Genomic DNA, 15,834 nt, shown 5'->3' on the forward strand with positions numbered 1-15,834 from the left:
AATTATCGTAGTTCACCGCTTTAGTTCACTTAAAACGTGATAGATAATAAATTGACATGACCTCTCGCTACACTACTACAAAAATAGACCTAATGCAACATTTCGTGTGCAACACTTACGGTTTGTGTTGCAATTTTCAGTTAATTAAGCAACGCTTAATTTATAAATGTTGCTTTTACTTACATAGGGCAACACTTTAATATAAGTGTTGCAATGTATTACCGTAAATGCAACGGTCTTATACAAATGTTGCATTTTGTAGCAACACTTGAGCAACACTTTTGTCACATAAGTAATATATACCCTAAAAATTTTTTAACTTGTTGGTTTTACCGCTTAAGTATTGTGAAATAAAAAATGAAAAATTAAAAAACAAATTTTGCGGCGCCAACACAGTACATTCATTGATTCAATGTAACAGTTATCCATCACCGCCTCAATTCATTCATTCATTCAATCTGACAAGGGCGCGCTTCGTTATTCATTCCACCGTCTCATTCATTCGTTCAATTCCACCCTCTCTTCTTCACTCAATCTCAACTTTGATTGGATTCTGTCGAAACCCGGTGAAGTCATATTATTTGGATTGAAGTCATTTTCTGATTGGGATTTGTCGAAAGGTATGATACTCCTATTTCAATTGTTTTTATCATTTTTAAGTTATTTTTTCGATATTGTTCAAATTTTGTGTATGAGTATTGAACTATTCTTTGTCGACTATTGTTTTCTCGCATCTATTTAACTATTTTCATTCTGTTAATTTTGTGTTTTTATTGAATTTCAATCTTGATATGATTGATCTTTGTTGTTGTTGATATGATTGATGTTGTTCTTTGTTGAGTGATTTAGGGTAGTTTATTAGAATAGGGTAGGTTATTAGAATAAGTTTGAAAGATGAACAAAAATTGAAACTAATCAGGGAGCGAAATATTAACTGATACTTTGTACCTGAGCACATAGCATGAGTTTGAAAGATGAACAAAAATTGAAACTAATCACGACAAATGAAAGTGTACATGACTGCAGTGTCAGAGTTCCTTAAAATCCCCCTGAAAGTGTTTCATTCAAAATTAACTTCTTTATCTAGAATATTTTCTTCTCCAAAAGCGTGAGAATGCGGAAGTGATATCGTATTTAGTGAGATAGAAGCCACGGGAAGAAAGTACACCAAAGAGTGATCACACAGGGGCGGCAACATAAGTCCAAAGCATTATAACTGAACATTCACTCTCACCTTCTCCAAATAGCTGGGTTATGGTTCCTGTTAAACATTATTAATGAGTAAGTTATTATTCGAGAGAATGAGAGATGGTACAATTGAGTATGCGATTATGCGAGTATAAGTGATATGTCACAAAGGGGTCATTATTGATTTATTGGTCAGGTTACTCTCAGGTAGTTATGTGATACTATGCAGAAACTCTCGCCAAACAGCCTCTCTGCAATGAAAATTTCATTGACAAAGGAAAAGGCTATAAAATAGAATCATGTATTTGGCAGTGAAATTTTACAATTAATCAGATCAAACTGACCGCAGAACAAAAATAATTAATAAACGCAAGGCGATCAAATAGTTAATTAAATCAGCTTCTTTATCTAGAATATTTTCTTCTGAGTATATTTAATGTTTGAGGCTGTATCGGTGTTTCCGATACTTGGTGCAGCGTAATGAAACCAAAAGGAAATGAAAGACACTATAAATGAGATGAAGGGAGTAAATTTTTTGTAAGCCCCTCAAACAAACAGTCCATTTTAAAATTGAGAAATCCCTAGGATGATTGGAAGCGCTTATAGCTTCAGATGTGTATTTTCCCAGAGCACAAATCTCAACTGAAGCATTGTCAAAATTCTTTCATAATTACAGAGATAAGATCTGACATGGGACAACTGTATTTTCTACTAAAGTAAAACTAGGCTATTTTTTGTCAACATAACCTGAAGTATGATCATTGCTAAAATTCCATTTAAGCATGATGGTTTGGGAAACGATACAAGTAACATAAGGGATATCTTACCCATATTAAAGAAAATGAAATAGCAGACTTACCAACTGCTCCATCCCCCCAAAAAAGAAAGATTTGCATCATTACCAACATATCAGTAGTTTTTACAAATTTATTCAGCATAAATGCGCAAGTCCAGAATAAATTTCAAACAGGGACACAAAAGATAGTGATTAGATCTAAGTTCTAACACGGTACAAAGCATAGACCTATGCTACATCCTATATGCATAGTATTCACAGTGTTGTTGTCCTCGAAAGTTCAAGGCAGGCATCTTAGTTCTAAGAAAGTGCACCCAAACAAGACATGTTACTTAAAAGAAACCATACAGAAGTTATCACCAAAGATTACTAGATAAATGACTTTCTACGTCGAGTCCAGCCAACAAAACTTATCAAGAAGGCTGAGAAAACCTCACTCTGATTAAAAGAGTGGAGTGACAGCAGAAACTAAGCTTACTACACTGAACAGGAAGTAAACTGACACACTTTAGTCAAACTTATTCGTGTATCATCAAATTTAAAGCATTCTGAGATTGGAGAGCGAAGAAGGGGATTTAAAATAAAAATTATGTATCAATGAACCAAGAACAGTCATCATGTCATTAAAGGCCAATGTCAACCTTGAAATTTATCATAAAAAAAGATTGAATGGGTCAACTGCTCAAGTAACTAAGCTCCACTACTATTGCAAGTACGACAACAAGATCCCCAGCTCAAGAAAAGATCCACATCTATATCACACAGGGTATAGCAATCAGTATGCACTGACAAGCTCCACCAACAAACCTCTTGAATACGGCAATCTGATTTTTTTTTTTTTTTTTTAAATTCAATATATCCTCATTGACACTAGGCAAGAGTTTTAAAAAACAACCAAGGCCTGCCTATATCACTCCTCAATCTTCATCAAATAGCCCTCAAAAATAGCTTTGCTAAACACAAATTTAAGATCAAGCATTATTAAGAATAATACATAATGACTGGAGAAATACAAGACACGATAGTTCTTGTGTACACCAGAACCAACGTTGCAGCATTATCAAGAACCCAATATATGCATACTAATCACGGAAGGAATTTGTTTAACAAATGGGACAACCTTTCTCACATTATGGTCATTAGGAGAAATCAAGATACTCTAATCCTCGTGTACAAACTCTACAAAGTTACTAATCACTTGCATCCACTGACAAAAAGGTTTACAGCTTTGATATTACGGCAATGATTACTGCCATCTATCAAACAATTGTGGCCAAGATAACAATGTTCTGGATGTATCTACAAACGAAAGGGACCATTGAAACCAAATGGACCCAAAAGATAACAATTGGGTAAGACACAAAATACTTGAACTTTCAGAAAGAAGTTCAGCAGGACATAATGAGCTTCTAAAATCTGAATAAAATAGTGAATGGACTCCTAAAATCTTGAAATTTGGAGACAATCTACTATGATATCTTAACTAGCAACTGACAAAATTTTAGGAGATTTAAATAACCAGAAGTAATTCAGATAAATTGTTCAACTGAACCTGGCAGATGCAATTCTGACAGAAAGGGACTCAGGTTGGTTTATGCTTTTCTGGTTTTCTGGTTTTCTGTGGACTGAACTGTGACCTGCTTTGGCTGCCTCAAACTTGTAATCTTCTCATTACATGACATAGGAATGATTTTGGGGTCACATGACAATTTGAATTCAGACCAGAAATTCTAAAACTGCAGGAGCATTTCAGATGTGTCTGGTTCATTTGAAAAATGCATTTCTCACAAAATAAAATAGCTATTGGTCCCATTCCAAATCTCATAGTTAGATAACATATCAAGCTTTATAATGACATAAGAATCAAAAGGTTTGCTTGAGTAGAACTTTGGATATGAAGCTTCAAAGACAGGCCTGTTGTATGGATGTTTTAGAATGCAATGTAAAATCTTTTTCAGTTTGTGGGAATTCTTTGGGCAGTCCCATGGACTGTCTTTTGGCATTGAAAATGAAAGACCCCTTGGCCTAGCTCCTGCTGCACTTGGCATCATAGTCTTGGCAGAGACTTTCCCGATACAATTACACCCACCTAATAATAACAATGCAAGTTGAGTCTAGTACAGTTTCAACAACCAAATTTAAAATTACCCTATTCTAATAAACTAGCCTATTCTAATAAACTACCTGTTCTATCATTTTTACGGATTCCCGATATCACCAGACGAAATTAAAGTAGGAATGAGTCTGTTTCAATTCTGATCAACTTTGTCGAGTAATTACATTGTTAAATTTATAATTTGTGCTTATTTAATTCGAATTCGAGAGGATGAGGAATGATAGAAGTTGGATGTATATTGCTAGACGTTTGCCTGAGTTTGAAAATGGAGTCATTGAGTTCTTGAATGTGTCATTTTCTAAGGCTGCTCATGGGAGTCAAATAAGATGTCCATGTAAGAGGTGTATAAACCGATATTGGTTACGAAGACATGAGGTGTATGATCATTTAAAAGCATTTGGTTTTGTTGAGGATTATTATGTTTGGACTTTTCATGGAGAGGATCATTTATCAACTGAAACCATAGTTGAAACCCTTGATGAAGAAGAAAATTTCAATGACAATACCAATACATTGTTAGACGATAGATTTAGAAGTTGTTTTGAAGTCGACACTAACGTACAAAATGGTCCCAATGATGAAGCTAAAAAGTTTTATAAGTTGCTAGAAGAGGGTCAACAAGAATTATTCCGGGTGTAAGAAATTTTCAAAACTGTCTTTTGTCATTCGACTATTTTTGTACAAGACACTTCATGGAATTAGTAATGTGGCATTCAATGATCTCCTTCAATTGCTAAGAGACATGGTCCCGGAAGCTAAAATTCCGGGAAACTTCACTGAAGCTAAGAAAATTGTGAGGGATTTGGGTCTTGATTATAAAAAAATATGTGCGTGTCCTAACGATTGTATGCTATATTGGAAAGAGTTTGAAAATGCTGAAGAGTGTTATAAATGTCATGCCTCGAAATGGAAAAAATGCGAAGCAAATTCATCTAATAAGACTTCAAAGACTTCAAATAGTCGCCGTATACCTGCAAAGGTCTTATGGCATTTTCCACTAGAACCTAGGCTACAAAGAGTATATATGAATTTAAAGCTGAAGCTATGACATGGCATGCCGATAAACGTCCAAAAGATGGGTATCTAAGACACCCTGCAGACGGGTTAGCTTGGAAGGACTTTGATTCTCTATTCCCTTTATTTGCTAATGAACCTAGAAATGTAAGGTTAGGACTGGCTTCTGATGGGTTCAATCCATTTCGAACTATGAGTGTATCTCACAGTACATGGCCCGTTGTGTTGGTCAATTACAATTTGCCACCTTGGATGTTCATGAAACCGGAAAATTTTATGCTATCACTGCTCATTCCCGGTCCCGAGGGTCCTGGGAATAATATTGACGTATACTTACAGCCTTTGATTGAGGAATTAAAAGACTTATGGAATGTAGGGCTTGAAACATATGATAAATTTAGGAATGAAACATTTAAGTTACATTTCGCTTTGACATGGACAATTAGTGACTTTCCGGGAATTCAATGTTATCGGGATGGAAAACAAAAGGGAAGTTTGCTTGTCCAAGTTGTAACCATGAAACAGAGTCCTTATATCTGAAACATAGCAAAAAAATGTGTTATATGGGTGGTCGCAGATTTTTAGATGTTAATGATCCATTGCGACGTGATAAGAAGTCTTTTAATGGTAAAGTTGAACTAAGAACCCGTCCCGGACCCCTAACAGATTTCATGTCTTAGATGAGTTGTCTGAATTTGTGTATTCTTTTGGGAAGAAAGAGAAGCAAAAGAACAAAAGTGACTCCCCATGGAAGAAGAAGTCTATATTTTTGAATTGCCTTCTTTGGAAACACAATAAATGTCGACATAACCTGGACGTGATGCACATTGAAAAAAATGTTTTTGACAATGTACTGGGAACTTTATTGGATATTGCTGGTAAAAGTAAGGATCACCCCAATGCTCGCTTTGACCTATTAGATATGGGTATCAAACATGACCTACATCCTCAACTGTCACAAGACCAGAGACATGTCTTCTTCCCAAAGGCATGTTATTCAATGTCTACAAAAGAAAAGGATATATTCTGTCGTGCTTTGAAAGGAGCAAAACTTCCTTATGGCTTCGGCTCTAATATTTCGCGATGTGTGAATTTAGCGCAAAGGAAAGTTTCAGGATATAAAAGTCATGATGCTCATATCATGTTACATTACTTGCTTCAAGTTGCTGTGAGAAGGTGCCTTCCCAAGCATGTGGCGCTTCCTTTGATTAGATTAGGAAATTATTTCCGAAAATCGTACTGAAAGAAAGTGGTAAATCCACAAGAACTTGATTTCTTAGAATCAAATCATCCAAATATTATGTGACTTAGAAAAAATATTTCTCCCAAGCTTCTTCGACATCATGGTACATCTGCCCATTCACCTAGTAGAGGAAATTAGGCTTGGGGGTCCTGTGCAAGGGAGAGGGATGTTTTTCATTGAAAGATATTTATGTAAATTGAAATCATATGTGCGCAATAGAGGTCGCCCGAAGGATCTATTGCAGAAGGTTATTTGATTGAGGAATGCATGAACTTTTGCTCTCGGTACGTGGACGGAGGCAACACAAGATATGACAAAACCACATGTGACATGTCAGCTAATGAAACAGAGGAACTTGACACTACAATATTTGGTAATTGTGGTCATCCTTTGGGAGGAAAGAAGCAAAGAAATGGACTACTGTTCACTCGAACACCAAATTAGCGGCGCGGGCGCATCGCTACGCCTTATTCAATTCAGATAGTCAAGAAGTTGCTCAGTGCATAAAGTAAGTAACTTTATCATATAATTTGATTACTAAAATTATATCATAAGCATTAATTTTTATAATTACGTTTTTTATTTTTTTGGTGAAATGTAAACTTCTCATTAATAATCAAATCCATCTATTTACACCCAACATATACATCCATTAATGTCATCCTTGAACCAACAACAAGCATTGCCTACTATATTCACAATTAAAAAACAAATTATGCGAGAGAGTTCGACCATTACCACAAACCGTCGTAGTAGATTTTTAATTACGTTTACTTCTTTAATTTCTAAATTTATTGTTTCACTGCTTTGTGTAGAGAACATGAAGCTTTCGTAAACTGTCAGAGTAGGAAAAGCAAATGGAAACGTGCACGTAATCACGGTCATGATTTCCCAAACTGGTTGAAAGAAAAGGCGAGCCAAACCGGTGTCTCTGAACAAATATTTTGGCTTGCTAAAGGACCTAGTCCTACAGCCAAAAGGTTCAAGGGTTATTATGCAAATGGCTATGAGTTCTATACCAAATCACGCGATGTCAGATGCAAAACACAAAATAGTGGTGTAACCTCTCTCGCTTTAACTTCAAGTTTTGCTAGCTCTAAAGACAAAAATCCTGTTGATGGGGATGTTACCTATTATGGTGCAATTCTAGAAATAATTGAGCTGAACTATTGGTCTAAGTTTACTCTTGTGTTGTTTCGTTGTGAGTGGTATCAAGTGGAGAAAGATGAATATGGGATTACTTGTGTTAATGTGAACAAATACTGTTCAGTGGATGATCCGTTTGTCATGCCATCTCAAGTGCATCAAGTATTTTATGTGGCAGATCCAATCGTAGATGGGTTGCAATATGTCATGACTAAGGTTCCAAGAGACATATTTGATTATGACATTGAAACTGCAGAACCTAATAATGACCTTATAATGCATTCTCGGCATGTGGAACCTGAAGAGAATATCAGATTGTCAAGAGAAGATATAGATCCTACGGTTGTTGATGCAGATACTGTATTGGTCAACACTAATAATTTGTGTGATTTAAATAATGACAGTGATGACAATGATGACACCTTATGGGACTGGATGCAAGCTGAGGAAGAACATAATGACGAGGACTAATGAGTAGTGACAAGAGAATATTTTTAGTGTCTTTCATTGATGATTATTATGCCTGAATTGTTTGTCTGAATATTTTTTATCTTTTATCTTACATTTCTGTCGGGTTTTTTTGATCTTTTGCCTGAATTTGATCTAACTAAATTTCATTTATAATGAATTAGATCTTTTGTCTGAATTTTTTTTTGTTCTGATGTTAACATTACTGCAATTGAAGTATGAAAGGAAGCTTGAATGAATATGAGAGAGTTCGCATTGAAAAAATTGCACAAAATCAGGCAAGGATGGAAGAGTTGGGGATACAGAATATTGTACAGTCGTCAAAAAGCCTGGTTGAAAGTAGCAAGAACAAAAGAGGAAAACAAAATAAATTAGGAAGAACAAATCATTTTGACAAAGAAGATCTGAATTATGTTCCTAGCAACACCGAGTCCGAGGATGATGATCATGTAAATGCCGAAGTTCGTCATAAAAAGGTTTCTCTGTTTTTTCTCGATCCTGAATAATGCAGGTTTCTATGATCTGTACAAGACATTTTTTTGTCTAATCAAGCAACACCGATTTGTTCATAATTTTTGTCCGATATGTACATTTTTTTCTCTTATCTGTTCAATTTTTTTATTACATGTCTACCTACTAATGTATATGCGGGTTTCTCAGTCTGGTAGTCGGCAACGTGCACAATATATACCACCTAGGTCAGTGACTAGATTGAGAAATCCATGTCAAGCTAACAAAAACCAACAACTGCTCGAGCTCCGCAACACCTTGACAAAGATCGGAGGGGAAATCAATGTGAGGAGAAACATGACTATGGGTGACATGCTCTTGATGAGAAACCAGATGCAAAAAGAAAAAGAAATGATTACTGATTTTGGTCAATCATCACATTTCACCCCTACCAGAGAAGACTTAAACATTGGCTCAAAGACGCATGAAACTTATATCCAGCCTTCGCCTACTCAGGGAGATACGATAGGAGGTAAATCGTACCATATCATAATGTGTAGGGTAAGATATTTTAATTTTATAATTATCATCCTTTACACTATTTAGTTTTTTCATTCAACTTATTAAAAAAATGCAGTTCACTACGAAAATTCATCTCAAGCCGAACGAGATGAACTTATAGCAGCATGTTTTGGAGGAGATCCATTAAGCGATAGTAGTATCGAAGGCGAGACACATAGCTCAAGAGGAATATCCCGAAGATGAGAGTGAGGAAATAAACTTGGATATTCAAGATCTTGAACTAGATGGTAAATTAATATTAGTTTATTTCTTGTATTTTTTTTTATATTACATATATAAAAATATTTTGTATATTATATGGATATTTAATTATATATTGCTTGTAGCTATCTTGGAAGGCGGTACAAGAGGACCAACAATGTTACACCATGTACACACGCGACCGTTGGAGAAAAGGGTGGCCATCATTCTAAATGAGTTTGGGCAACCAATTGGTCCCATATTGGAGAAGCAAGACATTGTAGGTGAATTTTCTCGTTTTTTAGGTACATTAGCTCGGGATTATGACTATGTACCCTTAGTCTTTGACTCTTGGCGGAAAGTCCCTAACAAAGATAAACTGTGGGATTATATCTTGGTATGCCTCCTTTTAATTATAGCTTACTTGAATTGATAGCGCCTTCATTATTTTATTTTTCAAAATTGTACAAAACCGTTATATTCTATGCAGGGAAAATATATAGTACCAGATGAAGGTAAAGACTGGGTAATGAAGACTGTTAGAGATGCATGGAGAGTCCACAAATGTCGTTTCAAGAGAAAGCATTTCTACCGCTATAAAGATGATAAAAGTAGGTGGCGAAATAGATCTAAACTAGTTCCTAATGATGACTTTCTAAAATTACTTGCCACATGGAAAAAAAAGTCCGAGAAGGTGATATTCATATCCTTATACTTGAATTTATAACTCATAATGTTCTTGGTCATATATATATATAATTCGTCTTTAATTACGCAAGTGTGGTTCACTATTTCTATGCATTTATCTAATGTGCAAAGAACGATGCTCTCGTAACCGTGATCGTCGGTTGGCTCAAAAAAATATGCACACACGGTGGGCCAAAAAGTTTTGCAATTATACGAGAGGAACTGGTAATTTAAATAGATGTCATCAGTTATGAACTATAGATAGATCATTTTTACCGAAGTATATATTATGCTATTTCTCATTTTACAGAAAAATGAAAATCCAGACAAAGAGCCACCTTCTCTTGCTAAATTGTTTGAGCATATACGTGCAAGAAAAATTGGAAAAAAGTATAAAGAGCCGTATGATGATACGAAGGAAAGATAGTAAGTTAATTAATTTTCTCGGTTGGCTCATTATAATTATTCGATGCATTCAATATTTTTTTGACGAGTGAAAGTCTAATCATAAGTCTAATTATAGGCAAACATGAAAAATTATGTACCTGATGATGGAGAATGCCCAACAGACCCCTTTTTGCATGTCATGGGCAAGGAATATGACTACCGTCGAGATTATTTGGCGGGGGTGTGTCTAATAAAAGGTTGAAGGAGGTGAATGGTACACAACCCTCTTATGTGGTTCCAGTGGAGGTTTTGGAGTCTTTGAAAACTACTCTACGTGAAGATTGGCGAAAAGACATGGACTGCGAAATGAGTAAACGAATCAAAGAACATGAAGCGTAACATCCGAAGAAGAAGGCGGAGTTAGAAAGCATGCAAAAAGATATTGAAAATGAAAGAGAGTTAATGAGAGACCAAATACCGACAAAGATAATTGGAAGACTACCTCCAGATGTTGTCAAGGAGTACTTAACATGAGGTATATATATTCCTTCATTGTTCATTCTTTTTGTCTCTAATTTTCTCCGGTAATTTGAATTTATTTTTCGGCTGTGCCACATATTTGGAGATACTATTGCACAGATTTGCTTAATTTTAGAAGCATAATACAAGTTTAATTGAACTGGTGAAATGTGACCAGTTCCAATATGTTTGTTCTATTCTCTTCACGGTCTTTAGGGACATAATCTGGACTCCTTGGTATGTAACTTACGACTTCTCCCCTTGTCCACTTAATTTTCTTTTTGTCTCTAATTTTCTCCAGTAATAGTTGCTTTCTTAAATTGTTGTCGAAAAATGCGTTCTGCTGGCTACAGTTAGTAGTTGCTGGCTGCAGTAGGTTTAGGATAGTTTATCCAGACCCCCATCTATATAAAACATGTGTATATATATTCCTGCAGCTGGTGTCCCTAGTGCGTCGGCTGTGAGTGTGTTTACTGGTCTTGAGTCGAAGTTGGTGGAATTCTGAGGTGATGTGAATTCTGAGGTGCAGGGGCATAGTTCAGTTTTGGCGAGTATTACGGATACGTTACGAATGGAGTTGCCTTTGAATAAAACTCTATACCCCATTTGAATACGCTTACATAAACAGTCGAGCCAAAAGTACACCTAAACCATTAGTCAATGGGAGTATGTTTGTGACTTTGGGCTGGTCAGACATATTCGGGCTCTTTGATCATTATGTTCAGGGAGTATAATAACATTGTTGGTTCAAGAGCAATCTCACTTTTGGAGAGAAAACTACCATCTATGTCTGTGTCATCTTTATTTTCTTTGTGCTGCCATCGATTTAGCTTCTTAAAAAGCAAATTTGGACCTACAGCTGGTGTCTATATATTCCTGCAGCTGGTGTCCCTAGTGCGTCGGCTGTGAGTGTGTTTACTGGAAACCTCAGATACAACTGTTAAACAAATTCCTTCCGTGATTAGTATGCATATATTGGGTTCTTGATAATGCTGCAACGTTGGTTCTGGTGTACACAAGAACTATCGTGTCTTGTATTTCTCCAGTCATTATGTATTATTCTTAATAATGCTTGATCTTAAATTTGTGTTTAGCAAAGCTATTTTTGAGGGCTATTTGATGAAGATTGAGGAGTGATATAGGCAGGCCTTGGTTGTTTTTTAAAACTCTTGCCTAGTGTCAATGAGGATATATTGAATTTAAAAAAAAAAAAAAAATCAGATTGCCGTATTCAAGAGGTTTGTTGGTGGAGCTTGTCAGTGCATACTGATTGCTATACCCTGTGTGATATAGATGTGGATCTTTTCTTGAGCTGGGGATCTTGTTGTCGTACTTGCAATAGTAGTGGAGCTTTCCTGATTTGTTTACAATTCAGTAGTCTCTTCTGTTAGATACGGGTATGGCTCCAAAAGTGACGGGTCAAACTAACATTTGGTTTATCCGCATTAGTGTTTTCCTGTTAGACAGATCATTTTGCTATTTTTTGAAATGCTGTATAGTCATGGACGTTTGTATCAGCTTTGGGCTGGTCAGACATATTCGGGCTCTTTGATCATTATGTTCAGGGAGTATAATAACATTGTTGGTTCAAGAGCAATCTCACTTTTGGTTTGGTTTCTTCCCTGCAATTTCCTTACATTTTCTTTGAATTTCTATGGCTTATTATCTTATTGATGTGAGTGTGTTTACCTAATAATTGTGTTGGTTGACAGTGGCCTAGTAATAGCTTTCTTTAGTAATGCTCTTGCCAATCAGTAGGTCGTCCCTTGTGACGGGTCGGATCTTGCGACGGGTATTTTGTGACGGGTCCTTGTTAATTAGTTGTTCTTTAATGCATTATTTATTATTTCGTGATAATTAAGTGTGACGTATCATCTATGCTTATTGAGCCTTTGAATCCTCAAATCTAATAATGTTCTATTTTTTATGTTACAGGTTGCATTTGAGGTATTAACAATGATGACAGGTTGATTTTTTGTCCGGTTGGCAACATATATATGCTCACAATACAAGAATGAAGACTTATAATTAGTAGCTTTCAAATAGTCGTTAACAATTATTATTTGTTCTATTTAAACATTTGTTATATTTGTTTTAGTTAAATAATTGAATATTTGCGATCGAAGTTCTACTTTTGATCCTTTTTTGAAATGTAATTGACATATATTTTTGAGACTGAATCAATTGAATGCAAAATTAGAGAGAATTACAATTGTTGCGTGCCTTACAAGTCCTTATGTCGTTGCACTTTATTAAGTATTGTTTTTGAATAAATTAGTGTTGCATTTGTTTATTATAAGTGTTGTTTTGGGACGTAACCAGTGTTGCGTTTCCAAAATAAAAATGTTGCATTAATTTCATATAAGTGTTGCTTATCAACATGAAAAGTATTGCATTACTTCAGGAAGTGTTGCTTTTTTTACATAAGAAATGTTGCATTAGAAGATATAAAATGTTGCCTTTGCAATTGAAAAAGCGTTGCATAAACATGACCAATGCAACACTTTTCAATAGTGTTGCTTCAGATTAAAAAGTGTTGCATTAAGCGTTGCAATGACCTAATGCAACAAGACCTGATGTAGCACTTGATTAAGTGTTGCATAAACTCTATTGCAACATTTATATGACATTATGCAACAATAGCAAAGTGTTGCTATAGAATCTAAATGTAGTAGTGCTAAAATAAAAAATTGAGACTTAGCCTTACCAAAAATTAGAAACCATGAAAACCTATTTCGTGAGGGAGTGCACTCGGCTTTACCGGGTACAAACCTTGCTACGTAGGGGAAGTGGGTGATAAATGTCTACCCGCCGAATTTATAAAGGTGAGGGTTGTATTCGGCTTTACCGATGCCCAAGTTGATGTAAATTTGGATCATGGACACATTTATTCAAAATTTGGGTTGAACTCAACGAAATTATTCTCGACGGTTGCCGGATGTGTTTCGGGCTAAAGATAAATATTAATGTAACTTTATCGACCAAGAGTTCTAAAAGTAGAATCAATTAAAAAGTTAATCCACCGAGTTATATTGATAAGGGTTGTATTCGGCTTTACCGATGCCTAAGTTAATATGAATTTGGGTATTGGAATCATTTATCAAGTTGGGTAGAGGTCACTAGATAAATGCAATAAAACTTGTTTAAATTAAAAATTTACGAGTGTTATTATTATTTTGAAAACGACAAATGGTTTATTCCTTCTATTTTTGTTTTGTAGACCACTTTTATTTCTTATAACAAATGGCCGCACCAAACACCAACGCCGCACCTCTCACTAATGTTTCATGGCTCCGATCCTTCATGGATCGTTGTAAACTTGAAAAGAGTGGGTCAAATTTCTCCGATTGGGATGCCCAACTCAAATTAGCGCCCAAGGTGACGACAAGCTTCGTTACCTCACCGAGACCTCTCTACCCGAACCTAATGCTAGGTCGAGTGCCGCCACTAGGGAAGCATATGAGGCTTACCACAAAGAGTACGCCGCTATGAAAAATGTGTTGATTTTTGCTATGGAGGCGGATCTCCAAAGGAGAGCCTTTAAAATGGGCACCGCTAATGAAATCTATTCCAAACTTGTGACAATGTTTTCAGAAACACCGAGGATCGTCCAATATGAGGAGGCCTCGGCATTCTTTGATCTCAATTTTAAGGAGGGCCAAAAGGTTAGCCCTCACGTGCTCAATTTGTTGGAGCTAGTCGAGACATTGAAACTTCAAAAGGTTGAAATCCCCAAAGAGCTCATTATAGATAGGATTCTACACTCCTTATCCAAAGTCAAAGCGTATGTTCAATTCCGGGTGAATTTTAACATGCAAGACAAGGACGTGTCTCTTGAAGAGTTTCACAAGTTACTTGTGCAAGCCGAAAGAGACATGGGGTTAAATGTTAACCCACCTAAGGACGTGGTTAATATAAGCACTAAGAGCAAAGGGAAGTTCAAAAAGAATGGGAAAAAGGGTAAGAGGCAAGCTCCCATGTCCACCAAGGCTAAGACTTTTGAAGCTAGCACGTCCAAGACCAAGAAGGATCATCTTGACAAATGCCATTATTGTAATGGTGTTGGACATTGGAAAAGGAATTGTTCCAAGTACCTTGGTGACATCATAGCTGGAAAGATCAATCCAGTAGGTAAATGACTATCCTTTCTTTTATGTTTCTAATTCAACTATGGTATTTTGATACCAAGTTGTGATAATGTATCCCCTTTTTATTGTAAATAGGGCCTCCTCCAAGCAAAGACAAAGGAAAGGAAAAGGAAGCTTGAGAAAAAATCAAGAAGCTAGGAGTAGCTACCAATGAAGCTTGGCTTTTTATTATTGTCTTATTTTAAGTTCTGTTTCGAATTTTTAGAACTATTTTGATTTCCGTGTTCGACATGGAAATGGTTGCTCCTTTCTAAACAATGGTTGTATTTTGGATTATGGTGGCTTGGTTTTCAACCCAAGTCACACCTTTTATCGTATTTCTTTGTTCTAAAAATTCGTCTTTATATGCTTGCACATAGAAACATATGATCATCTACTTAAAGTGATCCAATAGACAACTATAATGATGGGATTCATTATATGTCCACAAGCTTAAAGTTTATGTATGATCAATTATAAAGTAATGTTGAGTTGATGAACTCTCCTAAAGGAATGTCAATTACCAAGTACACTCATCAAATTTAAAATCTATTAGTCAATCTATGAGATAGTCCTCCTTATACTTCAAAATCATTATTTGTGTCTCATAAGCTATCTTTGAATATCTAGTGTATTTATTCAAAAGATAGAGTGGGAGAAAAATGAAGACACAAAGAATACAAAGAATAATTTGTATACTTGAGTAAATGAGATCTACGAAAGAAAGAATGATTTGTATACCTAAATAGATAGTATACATGAATCTATGGTCTCGAATAGATGACACTGCTATGCATCATTATAAAAATGAATGAGTTATAGATTAAAATCTCTTTCCATAAGTTTAAGATTGAAATCTCTTCAAAATAGGTATTTTGAAAGGATATGTTGAGAACATATATGCTTTTAATCTTAATGACTTGGCAAAGCA

At 35.6% G+C, this 15,834-nt stretch overlaps 1 long non-coding RNA gene across 1 annotated transcript; it reads left to right on the plus strand.

Annotated features, from left to right (window-relative positions):
* Positions 1-8,417: 8,417 nt before the first annotated feature.
* LOC141602568 (uncharacterized) lies at positions 8,418-9,813 on the plus strand. Its single transcript, XR_012524530.1, has 3 exons — positions 8,418-8,447; positions 9,330-9,580; positions 9,674-9,813. It is a non-coding gene; the product is annotated as an uncharacterized LOC141602568 (long non-coding RNA).
* The last annotated feature ends 6,021 nt before the right edge of the window (positions 9,814-15,834 follow it).

The sequence above is a fragment of the Silene latifolia genome, chromosome 9 (genome assembly GCF_048544455.1).
Source record: "Silene latifolia isolate original U9 population chromosome 9, ASM4854445v1, whole genome shotgun sequence".
In the NCBI taxonomy this organism is placed as follows: Eukaryota; Viridiplantae; Streptophyta; class Magnoliopsida; order Caryophyllales; family Caryophyllaceae; genus Silene; species Silene latifolia.